The sequence below is a fragment of the Petaurus breviceps genome, unplaced genomic scaffold, assembly GCF_028583685.1.
Source record: "Petaurus breviceps papuanus isolate PSGF00001 unplaced genomic scaffold, PetGlider_PUasm1.0 118, whole genome shotgun sequence".
Lineage (NCBI taxonomy): Eukaryota > Metazoa > Chordata > Mammalia > Diprotodontia > Petauridae > Petaurus > Petaurus breviceps.
In genome coordinates, this window is record NW_027185616.1 from 19001012 (window position 1) to 19007747 (window position 6736).

Here is a 6736-nt window from a genome sequence, read left to right on the forward strand (position 1 = left end):
TGAAGATGAGTCTTCCTGACTCTCATCCACTCTGCCCCCTAGCATGTACTAAAAAAACACAAACAAAAACTAGAATAAATAATAACTTCTTTTGTTCAATAAATACTGAGTCAACACATGTATAGCCTGTATCAAATTGCTTGCCTTCTCAATGAAGAAGGAAAGAGAAGGGAGAATCTGGAACTCAAAAATTTTTGAAAACAAATGTTAAAAATTGTTTTTCCATGTAATTGGGAAAAAACAAATTTTAAATTTAAAAACTAAAGGTTGCGCTGCCTTTCCCCCTCCAAAACTAAACTAAAATAAAATAGGGGCGGCTAGGTGTCAAAGTGAATACAGCACAGGCCCTGAAGTCAGGAGAACCTGAGTTCAAATCCTGCCTCACACACTTAACCCTTACTAGCCATGTGACCTTGGGCAAGTTACTTAACCCCAATTGCCCTGCCTTCCCCCCTCCAAAAATAAAATAAAAAGAAAATAAAGGAAGTGAGCAAAGTTGTGAACATAATCCATTTCCACTCCCCAATAAATGAGATGATATAGGGTGGGAGAGGTAGATTATGCCACACATGTTGAGGAGTAAGTTTCTGAAGTAAATATTCCTCTGTAAAATCTCAAAAAGAAAGAAAAATAATGAATTCTAAAAATAAATGAATACCAAGTCAGCATTTCCCAAAATTTATTTTTAAATTGGCAATATATTGATGGTACTCTTAAATTTTGGCCTAGGAGACCCGGGGAAATGAAAAGAAAATTTGAAATGGGGGTCAAGGAAATGGTGGAGGAAATTAATCCCATTATCATGCTAAAGAAGGGTCACACTTAAGTGTTATTGATACATTGAAAGGCAGAGCCTCATAGTAAAATGGAAAAAAGGTTAGATTTTGAGTCAATAGAACTGAGTCTAAATCCTGGTCCAGTCACTTCTTATACTTGTGTGATCATGGCTAGGTCACTCAGTTTTGAGAGGCCTCGGTTACCTCAGCTGTAAAGTGGGTGAACTAGGTGAACTCACAGGCCCCTTGTATCTCCAAAGCTGAAATTCTGTTCTGCTCTCTGAAATGGTGAGGTGACTCTCAGTTACTGAAAACCAATGATATCAGTGGACCACAAGTTCCAGCAGATCCTACTGGTCCCACTTAATTCCCCCAGGTCTATCTGTCATTCTAGGGCCAGCCTAGTTAAATGATTAAGTGCCAGGCTCCGTTCTTGGGATATAAATATAAACATAAGGCAAGTTCTGCTTACAGGAGCTTACACTCTACTGAAAGGACACAATATATTCACAGATAAGGAAACAGACAGGATACATGCAATAGAAATAAGGAGTAATTGAGAACACTACTGAAGGAATCAGGAAATGCCCCGTGAGAAACCCGCATAGCACTTAAGATGAGCTCCAGAAAGAAAGTGGCCACAGCAATTTGTGAGGCATTTTACTAAGGGGGAGGAAGTGATCTATAATCAATCAAACAAGTGCCAGTTAGAAACCCCTACTATATACCAGACACTGTGCTAGGTACAAGGTAAATATGGTGTCCAAATGGTATTAAATGAAGCACAATGTCATCAGTAGTACCCAAAAGGAGGAAATACTTAAGAATTTAGGTCACCCCCCCCCCAAAAAAAAAAGAATTTAGAAGGCAAAATAGTTGTAGCATTTTGAAATGTTCTCAGAGACCCCCTGCTCACAAAGTGTGGGACACGGAACTCCTCTAAATCATAGAACTTTGGGAAAAGGTCATGGTTGTGAGTTACTTGATTTGATAGATGAAGGGGTGAGGATAAGAACTCAAGTGGACCATTTGTGATTAAATTCTTCATTAGATCAATGGTCAAAATCAAGTCAACAAGCCTTTTGTTGTTGAATTGTGTCCAACTCTCTGTGACCCCATTTGGGGTTTTCTTGGCAAAGATACTGGAGTGGTTTGCCATTTTCTTCTCCAACTCATTTTATAGATGAGGAAATGAGGCAAACAGGATTAAGTGACTTGCCCAGGGTCACACAGCTAGTAAGTGTCTGAGACTGGATTTAAATTCCTAAACATGAGCCTTCCTGATTTCAAGCCCAGTGCTCTATCCACTGAGTCACCTAGCTGCCCAAACAAGCATTTATTAAGTGCCTATTACGAGTGGTCAAAAGATATGACAAATAGTTCTCAAAAGAACTAAAAAATAAGAGTTTGCTCCAAACCACTAATAAGAAATATGGATTTTTTTTGTAAAACTTAAAATTTCATTTTACATCCACCAAATTGGTCAGAATGACAAAAGGAGAAAATCAGTCGTTCTTGAAGGTGTTGCAGAGAGACAAATCCATTCATCTATTGTCAGTGGAGCTGAGAATTTGGTCCCACCATTTTGGAGAGTAATTTGTCATTAAACTAAGAAAATGATTAAAATGTCCAGAACTTTTGAGTAAGAAATGTCACTGCTAGGTAAACACTCCAAGGAGGTCAAAGGCAGAAAAACAGCAAAATACTTAAAGCATCACTTTTTGGTGAAGCAAAGAATTGGAAGCAAAGTCGATGTCCATTGACTGGGGACTAATTAAACAAATTGTAAGACATGAATGTAATGGAATGTTATTATGCTCTATGAAATTAGGAAGCTGAAGATTTCAGAGGAGTCTGGAAACTTCCCACATCTGAAGTAGAGAAAGCAGAAGGAAAACAATACATATACAAGATGACAGCAGCAATGCAAATAGAAAGAACAATAATCAAAAAACAGAAACAACCCAGAACACAAAGTCTGACCCCAGAAAGTGAGAAAATTGTGGTGCATATATTATCATGTATGGATCACAGATACAAAGTTGGAGGGGACTTTAAAGGCAATCTAATCCAACACTGACATTTAACAGATAAAGAAACTGAGGCACAGAGGACTTAAGTGACTTCCCCAAAGTCACACAGGTAGTAAGTAGCATAATCAGGATTTGAGCTAATGTGTTAACTCTGCTTAACTGCTTCTTTCTCTTTAAATCTTTACTACAAGGAATGATTCAATTGGTAGGGGAGGGGAAGGGATATATTTAGAAATGAAGGTGATGAAAAAACAGAAGATCAACAAAAACATTATTCTTCATTAAAGAGAATAAATCTTCTGATGGCTCAAACGGAGCCCCATTACTCAAGACCATTAGCTAAATGAGTTTAAAAACTCTCAGTTACAGGGCTGCTAAAGGTGCTGACACCATAGGAAATGTGTAGCTGTTCCCATTAACTGATTACTTCTGTAATAAAAAAGAAACATAAACTGCTGCCCGTTTGGGGCAGATTTTTCTAACAAAAACAAACAAAAGAAAAAACAGCCACCCAACAACTAAACCATGCATCTGTTAGGAGATTCTTCCTAAGAGAATTTTCTGCATCCATTATTTAGATGCAAAGGGTAGGGAAGGAAAAGGCAAATAGGTGTTCAAGTTTAAAAGCCAAGGAAGGGAACACAAGCATTGGGTTACATAACCACTTAGAGCACACTCCCCCTAACAAACAATAGGCACTTTTCTGATGCTGCAAGTGGTTAATGAGAGTCTCACCACCAGAGCTGTTTTATCCAGAACAATGCTCCAGTCACCACAACCCTTTTGAATGACTTCAAAAACACTAGGTTCATAGCCCATTAAAGGACAGAAGGCCTGGCACTGTAGCAATCTGGCCCAAGGGTGGGGAGAGAGAAGGGGGGAAGGATGTCACTTTAAAAAGCCATTAACCAGGGCGGCTTAGGTGGTGCAGTGAGTAGAGTGCTGGCCCTGGAGTCAGGAGAACCTGAGTTCGGATCGGCCTCAGACACTTAACCTAGCCGTGACCTTGGGCAAGTTTCTTAAAACCCAATTGCCCTCCAAAAAGCAAAAAAAAAAAAAAAGCCATTAACCTAAGTACCCACTGAGCATACTTATTAAGAGTTTACTATAAGCCAGATATCATGCTAAGCACTAGTAACACAAAGAAACACAATTGTCCCTGCCCTCAAGGACCTCACAAAGACAACATGCAAATAACTGCATAAATACAAGACACATTCAGAGTAGATGAAAGGTAATCGACAAATAACCATGAACATTACATATAAGATCATACAGAATAGATAGAAGGTAATCTGCAAATAACCACACACATACAAGGTTCACACAGAGTACATAAAAGGTAATCTCAGGTAAGGTAACAGTTGTTGGAAAGATGAAGAAAGGTTTCCTGTAAAAGGTTGGACTTGAGCTGAGTCTTAGAGTAAGCCAGGGGAAATTGAGGCAGAGGTGAGGAGGCAGAGTACTTCAGGAATGAGGGGCAGTCAGGAGTTCTAAGTGCTGATTTCTCAGACCAATTGTCAAGACATAGTCCATGTGCAGCAACAAAGAATAGTCCAAAGTGAATTCCCACTCCACCAAGCCTGGGGGAAGAGAAGGGGGAAGAGAAGTGGACCCCAAGAGAAAGATGTCACAGGAAAGGGTGAGAAGAGGGAGGAAATAATGCTACTAGAGGACCATAATCCCCAGTAGTTAAGTTAATTCCCCCTTAGGCTGGGGAAAGAATTGGTCTCCTGAAATGCTATCCATATCCAGAGAAAGAACCATGGCGTCTGAACACAGATCCAAACATACTATTTTCTCTTTATTTTTCTTTCTCATGGTTTTCCCCTTTTGTTGTGATTCTTCTTTCACAACATGACTAATATGGAAACATGTTTAATATGATTGTACATGTATAACCCATGCATGTCATTTTGGGGAGGGGAGAAAGGAGAAATAAATTTGGAACTCAAAGTTTTATAAAAGTGAATGTTGAAAATGTTCTTTGAATGTAATTTTAAAAAACAAAATACTATTAAGTGGAAAGAAATAAAGTCCATTCCAGTTCTGGGGAAAAACAAAAAGAACTGGTCTCTTGGTGTTAGTTATAGTTCTGGCAAGGAGAAGAAAAAATTGCTAGAGATTGCTTGTAAGAAAGGAATCATAATACCACTTTGAATCTTTATAACTTTTAGCTAGGGAATTCAGGATGCTATTCTTCTTGTGAATTAGGATCACAGATTTAGAGCTGAAAGGGTCCTTGGAGATCTGACTCAATTCTCTCTTTTTACAGTTAAGGAATCAGATCATTCTATATACATACATACATTATGTATGTATGTGTATGCGTGTGTATATGTGTGTGTCCTCACTTTACAAAGGTGACAACTGAGACACAGAGACTCAAAAATTTGCCCAGGTCCATTCAATCATAGAGCTTCCCCAGTACAAGCATCGCTGCCTGTGCTGTAGGGAGGAGAGAACACACCCAAGGAGACAGCTAGGCTTGTGTTTGTGGGGAGGCTAAAGGATGGTGTGGCTCCCTACTGTGCTATGGTATATTAAGTTCTTTGTTGCTGTGATGAATTCAGTTTTCTGGTTTGGGAATTTGGTTTTCTGGCGTCTGAATAGATGTTTTGCTTCTGTCATATATGGAGACTCTGTTTTATTTTGCTATTGAGAACTATGCCAGCATATTCATAGTCGCCATCAGTCCTGTGAATATTGTGTTGGTGCTACACTGCCTGTAGCCTGTACTGAGTTCATAGTCCAAGTGCTCTAAATACAGGGTTAGGAAATCCCCAGTACTAAGATACTGATCCCAGTAAGTCAACTGTTTCCATCAGGGTCCTAGGTATGTGTATTCCCATGCATTGTTACATCCCTTCATACACCTCATCTCACCAGTACTCCATGTCTATTTCTGCTAGCCATCAGGGGCAGCTGCTTGGCCCACAATAGGAGAGAAGCTGCCAATGCATTTTCCATTATGTTACAATGGCAACAAATTACAATTCATCTTATAAACCACCTAACTAGGTTGGTCTGGGCAGCTAGGTGGCACAGTGGATAGAGTCAGGAAGACACACCTTTGTGAGTTCAAATATGGCTTCAAATACTAAATAACTGACCCTGGGCAAGTCACCTCACCCTGTTGGTCTAAGTTTCCTCTTTTGTAAAATGAGCTGGAGAAGAAAACGGCAAACCACTCCAGTATCTGTGCTGAGAAAACCCCATGGACAGTAGTGGCATGCTATGTATGGTTCACGGGGTCACAAAGAGTTGGACATGACTAAATAAGAAAAAGCAGGAAAGAATTATGTCATAAAAACCCAGACAGGAGGATATGGTCAAGAGATGTCAAATGCAGCAGAGAGTCCAAGAAGGATGAGAGCTGCAGGAAGATAATGAAACCTGGCGATTAAAAGATGACTGGTAATTTTGGCGGAAGTAGATTCAGGTAAATTATGAGGTCAGAACCCATATTTCAAAGGAGTGAGAGGAGAGGAAGTGGAGGCTGGAGTGGCTTTTTTTTAGGAGTTTGGCTGAGAAATGGAGGACAGATCTGGAACTAAAGCTTGAGGAGATTGTAGGGTCACGGTGACGTCTCTTTTTTTTAAGGGTAGGGGAGAGTTGAGCATGTTTAAAGAGAGTATGCAAGAAACTAGTGGAATAGGGCACACTGAAGCTTTGAGCATGCAGGGGGATGATTGAGCGTACAACCTACTGAGGAAGATAGTTTTTATATACTTTCTGGTACGTATCAGTGATACTGACTTCTCACTCCCAAAAGAATGTAAATTCCTTGAAGGCAAGCATTTATCTATCTATCTATCTATCTATCTATCTATCTATCTATCTATCTATCTATCTATCTATCTTTCTTTCTTTTCCTTCTTTCCTTCCTTCCTTCCTTCCTTCCTTCCTTCCTTCCTTCCTTCCTTC

General features: G+C 39.6%; 1 protein-coding gene across 2 annotated transcripts in view; it reads right to left on the reverse strand.

The window, feature by feature from the left end:
- Nucleotides 1–6736, reverse strand: part of KANK1 (KN motif and ankyrin repeat domains 1) — a 266017-nt gene that overhangs the window by 248971 nt on the left and 10310 nt on the right. The window lies entirely within an intron of this gene.